The 13,090-nt window shown below is 40.4% G+C and overlaps 2 protein-coding genes across 3 annotated transcripts in view; one reads left to right on the top strand and one right to left on the bottom strand.

Moving 5' to 3' along the window:
• The window catches only part of LOC124123909 (trace amine-associated receptor 4-like), a 109,688-nt gene extending 103,108 nt beyond the window's left edge, over nucleotides 1–6,580 (bottom strand). Inside the window, exon 1 of the mRNA XM_046487110.2 lies at nucleotides 6,366–6,580. The gene's annotated coding sequence lies outside the window, so the exon portion shown is untranslated. The remainder of the gene's footprint in view (nucleotides 1–6,365) is intronic.
• Nucleotides 1–13,090, top strand: part of LOC124123905 (protein MTO1 homolog, mitochondrial-like) — a 203,011-nt gene that overhangs the window by 152,523 nt on the left and 37,398 nt on the right. The gene's annotated exons all lie outside the window — the stretch shown is intronic.

Raw genomic sequence — 13,090 nt, 5'->3', positions numbered from 1 at the left:
CGATGCTCATGATATTAATCACTAGATTGTCTGGTCCAGACCCGATTATTTACAGACCGCCGTCATATAACTGGAATATTGCTGAGTGCGGCGTTAAACAACAAACAAACAAACAATAATCTTACAAGTATTGGGGCACGGGTGGCCCAGGTGGCCCAGTTGGCTGTGCAGAGTTGTGTCCCTATATGCACTCCAGAAACCTTTGATCATGGGTTCAAATCCCTGGTACACTGATTATGTATCTGAGTTTGTCAGCTCCCAATCTGTGACATCAAGGATACTGATCTTGGAAAAACATTGGGTGTTCTGTAATTTTTGTTGTGTTGTGTCATTTTGTAAGAAACTTATCACCAAATGTTGTAGCATTGTGATATGTTTACATTCCACAAATTATGAAATTTCAAAATGTGGTGGCATGTGGTCACAAATCATGCAAATTGACGGTTACGGAGAGTAGTTGGATGGGTGTGGCTCAGTTAAGCTTGGCTCCTGAGAGTTTCTAGGGCTTCGGTCCTGCCCCACACTGAAGCACACATCACATCATCTTCCAGAAGCAAGAGCGTCCATTGGCTTTTTTTTCAAAGTCTTGTTTCCACCCTTGCCACATCAAGCCAACTTTTCTGTGCTAAATATGATTGGACTATCGCACATTTCGACATTGGCTGTATCATAAATGGATGACACAATGCATTGCACAAGAAAATACCATCAGATGAACTGACAAGTAATACATTTAATCTAGGATTAAAAAACAGCCATCGCCTCCATGCTCCAGTGGACAGAGCCTTGAGAGCAGAAGGTCGGAGGTTTGATCCAAGGCCGCGTCATAACAAAATACTTTAAAAGACGGTACTTGTTGTTACCCTGTCTGGTGCTCGGCATTAAGAGGATAAACAGAGACCGGATGGCTCGGAGTCAGTATACTGTGTCTGAGCAGGGTATCCATGTTAAAATGCGGCATTTACCAGGTATCTCAGTGGGCTAGTGATATAAAACTGGCGTTAGCCCAGACTAGTACAAACAGCCACACACACACACACTCATGCATGCACGTCGCTATATGAGAGCAATAGTCTTCAACGCTTTGTTAAACCCCATGGCCTTCAGGTATTTGGGGGTTAAAAAACAAAACAAATAATTCCAAAGGTATTGCTGTAGTTCATAATGAACTTGTTTCAGTATGATTCTCTCTGTGTCTGAAGTTTGTATATCTCATGTCTTCATCTTCTTGATTCATTATTTACAAAATATTTTGCGCCAAGAAATGTTTAAAAAGCCATTAAAATTTAGACATGAGGAATTTGTACAAATGCTTTAAAAACATTTGAAAATACATAAAGAATCGATGAAGTCAACATGGAAAGTGCTAATTAGAATATTTATTTGTCCCTTTTTGTAAGCTTCGAGTCTTGAGTGGCAAATAGGATTGACAGGTCTAATGTTATCTTGCCAATCTGTCTGGTGGAAACAAGATGGCTGACTGAGCTGATGCGACAGGTAACCTCTCTCTGTGTCATCTGATACTGCTACGGACACAGAATCATGGGGAGTCGGCACCACAGCAAGGAGATAGGACTTGCTTCTTGCATACCTCTGTACTTATGCTCAATTACCCACTGTATTGTCTTTCCTTTCTGGTATGATGTGCCCTCGACCCAGCCGACACCTAGCTTTGTTTGAGCATTGGATCACCATTTCAATCTTTTCTAATGTTATTTTAGGCTGATATGTTGTCTCCCGAAGTAATGGTATGTATGAGGATAAATGAATGTAATTCTAAAAGGAATCCTCAACTCTTTTAATTCCTAAAGCTCACGGAGAAGGGGACGAGTATAGGCTGCTAGAGCTGAGAAGGGGTGAGTATAGGCTATTAGAACTGAAAATGGGATGAGTATAGACTATTAGAGCTGATAATGGGATGAGTTTAGGCTATTAGAGCTGAGAAGGGGATGAGTATAGGCTATTAGAGCTGAGAAGGGGATGAGTATAGGCTATTAGAGCTGAGAAGGGGATGAGTATAGGCTGATAGAGCTGAGAATGGGACAAGTATAGACTGCTAGAGCTGAGAATGGGATGAGTATAGGCTGAATGAGCTGAGAAGGGAATGAGTATAAGCTGATAGAGCTGAGAAGGGAATGAGTATAGGCTGATAAAGCTGAGAAGGGAATGAGTATAGGCTGATAGAGCTGAGAAGGGGACGAGTATAGGCTGATGGAGCTGAGAAGGGAATGAGTATAGGCTGATAGAGCTGAGAAGGGAATGAGTATAAGCTGATAAAGCTGAGAAGGGAATGAGTATAGGCTGATGGAGCTGAGAAGGGAATGAGTATAGGCGGATAGAGCTGAGAAGGGAATGAGTATAGGCTGATAGAGCTGAGAAGGGGACGAGTATAGGCTGATAGAGCTGAGAAGGGAATGAGTATAGGCTATTAGAACTGAGAATGGGATGAGAATAGGCTGAGAGATCTGTGAAGGGAATGAGTATAGGCTGATAGAGCTGAGAAGGGAATGAGTATAGGCTGATAGAGCTGAGAAGGGAATGAGTATAAGCTGATAAAGCTGAGAAGGGAATGAGTATAGGCTGATGGAGCTGAGAAGGGAATGAGTATAGGCGGATAGAGCTGAGAAGGGAATGAGTATAGGCTGATAGAGCTGAGAAGGGGACGAGTATAGGCTGATAGAGCTGAGAAGGGAATGAGTATAGGCTATTAGAACTGAGAATGGGATGAGAATAGGCTGAGAGATCTGTGAAGGGGTGAGTATAGGCTGATAAAGCTGAGAAGGGAATGAGTATAGGCTGATAGAGCTGAGAAGGGAATGAGTATAGGCTGATAAAGCTGAGAAGGGGACGAGTATAGGCTGATGGAGCTGAGAAGGGAATGAGTATAGGTGGATAGAGCTGAGAAGGGAATGAGTATAGGCTGATAGAGCTGAGAAGGGGACGAGTATAGGCTGATAGAGCTGAGAAGGGAATGAGTATAGGCTATTAGAACTGAGAATGGGATGAGAATAGGCTGAGAGAGCTGTGAAGGGGTGAGTATAGGCTGATAGAGCTGAGAAGGGGATGAGTATAGGCTGATAGAGCTGAGAAGGGGATGAGTATACGCTGCTAGAGCTGAGAAGGGGATGAGTATGACTGGATGGATGTTTTTAGCATCATGCCTTTCAAATTGGGTTCCAAACACATTCCTAAGTGCACATTGAAGAAAGTCATGGACATTTTAGTTATTTTGTTTATATAGTCACACAACCTCAGGACACTATGACAGGCAAATGAAAGACAATGAGAACAATGAGCAGTTGTAACAATTATAACATGCTGTGAAGTGTAATGTTCGGAGCAGGTGGCTTGATCAACATACTCCGGAGAACTGCAAACTATCTCTAAAACATGCGAATTTAATATAGAACTAATTGTGCAATTAATCAGTTAAAATTAATATGACCACAAACCGGAAAATGCTGTGGTGGGAGTATTAAGCATTTTAAAAAATCTAATGATGAAGAGTGTGGTATTTCTTAATTACTTAAACTTTGCACATTTTCTACATTGCTCATTGAAAAAACTGACTGACTGACTGACCGAAACACACGCAACACTGTCGCTATGTTCTAATGGCGGCGGCAGCAATGGAACAACTAAGATAGCATGTGATTGCCTCGCAAGCTCTCATCACATAGCTTTATCTCTCTGTTCTGTTTCTTTATCTTTTGTTTCACTTACATCAGAACACTTGTCACCATGTCATGCCATTACCATGTCATGTCATCACCGTGTCATGCCGTCATCATGTCATGCCGTCACTGTGTCATGTTATCACTATTTCTGGTGTCCCCCGCTGTGATAATGCTGGAATACTGCTTAAAGCGTTGTATCATGCCGTGTCATGCCGTCATCGTGTCATGAGGTCACCATGTCATGCTGTCACCGTGTCATGCCATCAACGTGTCATGCCGCCACCGTGTCATGCCGTCACCATGTCATACCTTCACTGTGTCATGCCGTCACCATGTCATGCCGTCACTGTGTCATGCCGTCACCATGTCATACCTTCACTGTGTCATGCCGTCACCATGTCATGCCGTCACCGTGTCATGCCGTCACCATGTCATGCCTTCACCGTGTCATGCCGTCATCATGTCATACCTTCACTGTGTCATGCCCTCACCATGTCATGCCGTCACCGTGTCATGCCGTCACCATGTCATACCTTCACTGTGTCATGTCCTCACCATGTCATGCCGTCACCGTGTCATGCCGTCACCATGTTTCACTCAGAACTATGTAATCTGTTCTTCACTTTTACCTCTACATCACATCTACTGGTTATCCCATACAAGAACATTCTCGAAGTTGACCTTTCCCCTTTGGTCACATATTGCATCCTGGCTCTAGATTTGCTTGTTTCTTATTTCTTTAATGCTGTACTCAGCAATATTCCAGCTATGATCTGTAAATAATCACGTCTCAACCAAACAACCCAGTGAATGACAATATGAGCATCGATCTACACAACTGGGATATGATGACATGCATGACGTGACCACCCAATCCCTTTAGTTGCCTCTCAACACAATCAGGGGCTGCTGATGACCAATTCGAACCCGGATCTTCACAGGGCCTTGGCTCTAGATATTTGCCTGTTTGTGGATCTATGTTCCCTTCCCCTGTGGTAATTTCTAGCCTAAGTTTTCTCCTCAGAATAGATTAGGAATAATTGTAAAACGAATGGGAATGTGCAGATTGGTTGAAAAATGAGATTAAAGGGTATTCAAAGCCTCCAGGACTATTGACTGCACATGAATGTATTTTTCATTAGGATATTTTTAATTCTCAATCCCAAATTTGAAAAACGTGACATTCAGCTTGGCAAAATGGATACAGTAATGAAATATTAAGGTTGATCAATATTTATCTGAACAACTTCGCTTAAGTTGTTTTTTTACACATTCTGCTAATCAGTCAAATTCACTTATAACAAAAGCATGTGACATCATCATGATGTCATCACATTCCAGAGTGATGTCATATCTGTCTCACAACTGTTCATGTAGACAGAAAGTACCTCAGAAAATGACCAATTGCTTTTGTATTTTACAAGTTGATAAACAAAATGTTTTTTTCGGATTTTCAAGGTTTTTTTAACATTCATTGTTTGGAAATTTCAGTGTTACCCAGAGGCAACAAAGATTAACATTCCAAGGCTAAATGCTAAAAAACCAGCAACTCTGAAAACACATAATGTTTGTTTCCTAATTCAACTCCTATTGGTACTGTGTACTTGGATAGGATTTGTTGCAAAATGAAATAAAACCAGAAGAGTTGATTTCAAGGGCCAAGTTGTTGGCCTTGCTTAAACCAGAGGTCGCTAGATACCTGATAACACCACAGAGCTGGTAAATTGATTATTTGATTTTCATTCACACTTAAAAATGTGCAGACTTTTTTTCATATTTAATTTGTTAGCAAATTGTTCCAGGCAGCTGTGTACGCATGCTGACAACAGATGTGATTCATGAATCTTTGGTTACATGGACTTGTATGTATATGGTGAACCTTTGAATTTCTTTAAGAAGGTTTGTTTGTTTGTTTGTTCTATATCACTGCACTCAGCAATATTCCAGCTTCATAACAGTGGTCTCAATAAATTAAGCCTGGACAATCAATCCAGTGGTTGACATTATGAGCATTGATCAACACAGTTGGGATAGGATGACATGTATCAACCAAGTCAGTAAGCCTGACCTCCCGATCCCATTACTAATAGTCACCTCTTACTACAAAAGCATTGGTTGCTGAAGACCAATTCTAACCTGCATCTTCAAAGGAGCTTGTAAATGGTTTGGAACAATACCATGCGAGCTGATGCTTGAAACTGTAGTTATTAGTTTATTACGACCTAATATACAATGCATAACCTGCTTGCCTATTGTTCAAATAGCACTGCTCTCGACTCTCTTTGATATGGTACAAACAGGTTAAAGTTAGACTTAAAAACACGGTAACAGAAGCTGTCAAAATAACATCATAAATCGCCAGTCTCCGCTCCTCCAATACATCCCCAGTATATAACAGACATCCCCGCCTGTGCATCAGTGCACACACTGACATATTCTAACTCACGTTTGTGTTAAAAACTGTCAAAAAAGACTTCAACTGTTTATTACAAAAATATTATTCACTGTATACATCTACGTCCTGAGAATTGTCAAAGAGATCACATCTCCAATACTGTCTCAGACTCATAGATTGTGATATGCAATGCAGTTTTTTAAGGCTGTAAAACACCTTGAATGTACAACAATTGTAAGGTAAATACAAAGTCATAAAATATACTCGACCATATTTTGAAGTTAATCACTTACCTTAGGGAAACCGTGTGTAAAATCCAATGACAAATTATCCCAAGTGAAATGTACAACCTCACAAAGTTTTATGTCAATTTTATAACGTCAATTTCAAAGGAATCCGAAATCAACAACAAACATGACGCGACTGCTATAGCTGCAGCAGCTAACTGATTATTCCACATGTGATATAGGCATTGTGGATATGTGCTACTGATATGTTACGAATGTTATCCCTCTGTTTGGCAGCAAGCTTGCAATAGATTGGCTCGACTGTTTGGCGACTATTGTGCTTATAACAATGCATAGTGCAGCTCTGTGTCAGCTGATGCTAAAACCACTGGCCATGCAGTCGTGCTGTTACTGGAAGTCAATCCGAGATATTGACGAGCGCTTGTAGCGGGAGACAGCTGTTAGATGAAGGATGTGATATGTAGCAGTTGTAACTGACATCTCTGTTGTGGGGTTGTTTATGTGCTTCTTTTTGTCATGTTTAAGTCATTTTGTAACAAGAAATTAATAACGGGTATTATCATTGATGCTGTAGGGAGGTATTGCATATGCCCTACTCTAGTGTTTGAATCTTTCATGGCATCATGTGGTTGTATTATGTTCAGATTGATGTTTTTAAAAGTGTTTTGTTTTTAAATCTTTATCATTTTTCTTTATGTTTTTGACTGCCTCCATGGTCTAGTGGTAGAGCGTCCACCTGGAGAGTGGATGGCCCAGGGTTTGATCCCCAGTCGCGTCATACCAAAGGACGTTAAAAGATGGTACTTGTTGTTACCCTGTCTAGCGCTCAGCATTAAGGGGCTAAAACAGGGACTGGTCGGCTTGGAGTCAGTATACTTTGTCTGAGTGAGGTATTCATGTTTTTAAACTGCAGCATATTATCTCAGTGTGCTAGCACTATATATCGGCATTAGTCCGGACTAGTACAAGCAGCCATACACACATACACACGTGCACACACGTCGCTTATAAGTGCAATAATCTTGGAGACGACGTTAAACCCCATTTCACTTCACCTCTTTATGTTTTGGTCTGGTTTCTAAGTTTCATATTGAGACTAGAAGCTATGAAGAGAGTTTTTGGTGTTTCGTTATGTTTATATTTTAGTTTATAAATTGCTACAGAGAGGGGATGCACCCCCTCTTTTCAGACACCTTACATGTTAACTAGGGCAGGGACGAGTCAAAATTTACTACCCGGGTACCCGACCTCCTATTACCCGGCCCTACCCGGGTACCCACTGTAGGTCTCAAGAGTTGGGAACAAAATGTCTGATTAGGAATTGTTTTACCGCAGCCCTGGCCAAAATTATTTAGATACATGTATCAAACGATCAGATCATGCGTACACTGAAGTTGACTGAAGCTTTATCTTTACTCAAACATATACAAGTCAAAAGGAATGTGTGCATCGTCAGAAAGAAATGCAAACATTAGCAACTTGTAGTGTAACCAATGAGCTATAGTGAGTTTTTGTCATTAAACAATATATCATGAGCCTAACCACGGGTCCGGGTAGTCCTATGGGTACCCGGGTCCTACCTAGGACCCACCCTACCCCAGTACCCGAGATACCCCTCCCAGCCCTAACGTTAACTCTACCCCCAGCCTAGTCACTTTGTGGCTTAGGTGTAATGTGCACCACACTTTTTTCAATATTTTGGATCCGCCTCTGAGCGTTTTACTTTTCAGTAAGTGCCCTGATTTGATCTGTTGACATATATGTTTGGGTTATAAATTTATCACATAATGTATTCTCTGAATCTGTTTTCCGTGAAGATAATTGAACATATTGATCTCAAAAAGGTATACTATAAACTAAAATATACAGCATTGAAACAATACTCTTATTGATTTTAACATCTGTACACTTTACATTGTTATGTTTGTCAACAAATGTAGGACTGCCTTGTGTTAAAGCATATGTATCATACATGTGAGGCTATGGTAGGAGACCACCTCCGTGGTCCAGTGGTGGAGCGTCCGCCCAGAGAGCGGAAGGTCGGGGGTTCGATCCCCGGCCGCGTCATACCAAAAGACGTTAAAAGATGGTACTTGTTGTTACCCTGTCTGGCGCTCGGCATTAAGGGGCTAAAACAAGGACTGGTCGGCTCAGAGTCAGTATACTGTGTCTGAGTGGGGTAGTCATGTTAAACTGTGGCATGGTATTTCAGTGAGCTAGCACTATAAATCGGCATCAGTCCGGACAAGTACAAGCAGCCACACAAACACACACACATACATGCACGTCGCTATATAAGTGCAATAATCTTGGACGCGACGTTAAACCCTATTTCACCTCACCTCACCTATGGTAGGACTCAAGGCGGATCTTCCAATTTGTGGATATTTCCTTCCTATGGGAATTTTACTTAATCGCAATTCCACAAACAAACAATAATGAGGCAGATAATTTTCTAAAAAATAAAACAATATGAAGTTTATTGCTAAGACTGTCAGGGGTGGGGTAGTCCAGTGGTTATAATGTTTGCTCATCACAACTAAGGCCTGAGTTTGATTCTTCTCATGTGTACAGTGTGCTATTGCTTAAAGCAGTGTAAAACTCATCCACCCAAACCAAACCAAACCAAACCAAACCAAACCAAATGCACCCACCAACTCACTCGCTTTCTCTTAACATTTTAAAATGGGGCACACAAAAACATTGCTGTGTCAAAACAGGCAGCATCCCTTTCATGACATCCAATCAGCAGTATCCCAAAGTGGGAATTGTTTCATATGTTTATAAGATGTCATCTTGGGCAGGCTGATGGTCGAGTAGCCTCGTGGTTAAAGTGTCGCACATCATGACGAAGACCTGGGCTCAATTCCCCACATAGGCGCAATGTGTGAAACCCATATTTGGTGTCCCTCGCCTTGATATTGCTGGAATATTATATTGCTAAAAGTAGCTTAAAACCATTCTCACTCATACACTCTCACACTCTTGGTCATGCTGTCATATGACATTTCAAAATCCTGCCAAAAATCTGCCAATCTGCCATATTTAAGACCTACCTAATTCCGCCTACAAAAAATGCTCTGAGGGTATGCACTCACAAACTTGCCTGGAACTGTCAATTTTAATAACTAGAGCAACAACACTTATCATTTATCTCGCTGTGAATAGCTGCAACATTGCTGATACAGCACAAAACATCACTCACTCATTCACTTATCATTTATCATATTTAGCTCTGTGACAGAGGAAGACTTCTCCAGCATGTTGCACACAGCAGCTCGTGATTCATTTCAGAAGATATCTGGAACTCATTGCTGTCTCCTGCCATGGGATAATGTATGAGTGATACGATGCTTGTTAGGATTCAGGAGAAGCCAGGTGGTTGTTAATCAACTGTCTTAAAGTGAAGATTATGGCGTTCATGTATACCGATATACAGCCTGGTGGTGTTCATGTATACTGATATACTGCCTGGCGGTGTTCATGTATACTGATATACTGCCTGGCGGTGTTCATGTATACCGATATACTGCCTGGCGGTGTTCATGTATACCGATATACTGCCTGGCGGTGTTCATGTATACTGATATACTGCCTGGCGGTGTTCATGTATACTGATATACTGCGTGGCGGTGTTCATGTATACTGATATACTGCCTGGTGGTGTTCATGTATACCGATATACTGCCTGGCGGTGTTCATGTATACTGATATACTGCATGGCGGTGTTCATGTATACCGATATACTGCCTGGTGGTGTTCATGTATACTGATATACTGCCTGTTGGTGTTCATGTATACCGATATACTGCCTGGCCTTGTTCATGTATACCGATATACTGCCTGGTGATGTTCATGTATACCAATATACTGCCTGGTGATGTTCATGTATACCGATATACTGCCTGGCGGTGTTCATGTATACTGATATACTGCCTGGTCATGTTCATGTATACCAATATACTGCCTGGTGGTGTTCATGTATACTGATATACTGCCTGTTGGTGTTCATGTATACCGATATACTGCCTGGCCTTGTTCATGTATACCGATATACTGCCTGGTGATGTTCATGTATACCTTATACTGCCTGGTGGTGTTCATGTTTACCGATATACTGCCTGGCGGTGTTCATGTATACCGATATACTGCCTTGTGGTGTTCATGTATACCAATATACTGCCTGGTGGTGTTCATGTATACTGATATACTGCCTGTTGGTGTTCATGTATACCGATATACTGCCTTGTGGTGTTCATGTATACCAATAAACTGCCTGGCGGTGTTCATGTATACTGATATACTGCGTGGCGATGTTCATGTATACTGATATACTGCGTGGCGGTGTTCATGTATACCGATATACTGCCTGGCGATGTTCATGTATACCAATATACTGCCTGGCGATGTTCATGTATACTGATATACTGCCTGGCGGTGTTCATGTATACCGATATACTGCCCGGCAATGTTCATGTATACTGATATACTGCCTGGTGGTGTTCATGTATACCAATATACTGCCTGGCAATGTTCATGTATACTGATATACTGCATGGCGGTGTTCATGTATACTGATATACTGCATGGTGATGTTCATATATGGGTCATTCTCAAAAAATGTCAGAATTTCAACTAAGCAAAAACATCAAAATTGTCTTTTGTAAAATTCCTTTTTTATTGACTCAGTACACAAAGTAACTTCTGAATAATAATGTTAAGCAAAATGACACCTTAATAATCAATGATGTCCTAATTATGATAATTAATTAACACTGAATAGGAAAAATATGTCTGTCCTGTTACCATGTTAACAATTATATTTTCTGTAACAATATTTTTTCAAAGTTCAACACAAATCATGTCAGTTCTTGTTTTTAAATGTATTGTTTAATATTTCAATGAGTACAATTAAAAAGAGATTGGATACATTATTTTATGGACAGATTTGTCCAGCATTTGAGTCAAATGAAAACATTTGAATTCATTCAAATCCAATATGACAAACATACCCTGATTATTGCATCATATATTTGACACATATACTTCATTAGATGATATATGTTTGAATTCAAATATGTTCTTCTGAAAAAGAAAAAGAAATAATCAGTATATTTCTATTTTAAGTGCTGGTAACAGGACAGACAACGTAGTAACAGGACTGACAATTGAAAGTAACAGGACGGACAATCGGCTTTGATTGCAGATAACTATAACGTTCAGGAGTTTCAAGATTTTGAAATATCTGACAAATACGAAAAAAGTATGTGCAATTGATTACACCTGAACATATAAGGTGTAATTAACTGAATATTCTTGTATGTAATCTGAACTATAGAAAACGGTCGGTAACAGGACGGACAATTGAAAGTAACAGGACGGACAAACTTATGTTTGCAGTCAACTATCCTGTTCAGAAGTTCAAAGTTTTGAACTCTGACAAATAAGAAAATGTTTTGCTTAATTAACAGTATCTGATCATATGGATGTTATTAACTGAATGTTCTTCTATGTAATCTGAATGTAGGATACTGGTAGGTAACAGCACAGACGGAAGTAACGCCAAAGACAATAACTTTTGCATTTTGGGTTAATCCCTAGAATTACAAAGAATTTAAATTGATTTAAACTTACACTAAATAGTCATGTGACAGTTTTTGTCATGAAGCAACAACACAATAACCAACTTTATCCATGTTTGACATCAACATAATCTGGAGAGAAAAAAACTTGTCAGAAGATTTCCTGTTGAAGCTGTATTCTTTTGCAACTGTATTCGCAAATACTCAAATAAACGGTCTGAAAAGGTGAATTATAGTTTCCTTAAAAGTACAATTCACTTGATTATTTGATTAGTGCCAGAATTAAATGGTGCCTTTCATTCACCCAGAAACCACAGGTTGTTTATTGTTTCTGTTTTATCATATCTGTAATAGCTTCCCAGTAAATGTTTTCAACACTGAAGTGGGAAGCAGTGCCTTCAATCTTCTTTGGTTGAGGAATGATGGTAATAATGTCCTCGTGCTTGTACCAGCATTTGTCCAGCAGGAGTCTTGGCCAAAAGAATCATTTTTGATCCCATTTTTTGCCAGGCTTGTGCATGCATTCCACATATATATCATAGATAGAAACATCTATGTATCCAGGATATGGAAAACCATCATATAACACAACCACACATTTACCAAGACACTCTTCTGTATCATCTGGAACGGATAGTAAAATGTCACTATCACTTTTCTCAACCTCACCCTTCTCCACCACACCACCTGTCTCCACACTTTTCTCAACCTCACCCTTCTCCACCACACCACCTGTCCTCTCCACACTTTTCTCAACCTCACCCTTCTCCACCACACCACCTGTCTTCTCCACACTTTTCTCAACCTCACCCTTCTCCACCACACCACCTGTCCTCTCCACACTTTTCTCAACCTCACCCTTCTCCACCACACCACCTGTCTTCTCCACACTTTTCTCAACCTCACCCCTCTCCACCACACCACCTGTCTTCTCCACCTTTTTCTCAACCTCACCCTTCTCCACCACACCATCTGTCCTCTCCACACTTTTCTCAACCTCACCCTTCTCCACCACACCACCTGTCCTCTCCACCCTTCTGTTGTTTTTTCATCAGATAACTATCTTCAACAAAGTAGTCTATTTTTTTATGTATATATGTTTTCTTCTAAACTGTGACAAATTTGAAAACATATCTCTTAATGTTTCATAAAATTAGAATATTTAGTGATTGGATAAGAAACGTTAGA

This window comes from Haliotis rufescens, unplaced genomic scaffold (genome assembly GCF_023055435.1).
Source record: "Haliotis rufescens isolate VD_foot unplaced genomic scaffold, xgHalRufe1.0.p SCAF_38, whole genome shotgun sequence".
Classification (NCBI taxonomy): Eukaryota; Metazoa; Mollusca; class Gastropoda; order Lepetellida; family Haliotidae; genus Haliotis; species Haliotis rufescens.
The sequence above is the reverse complement of the archived record's forward strand: the minus strand, read 5'-3'. Positions and strand labels throughout refer to the sequence as shown.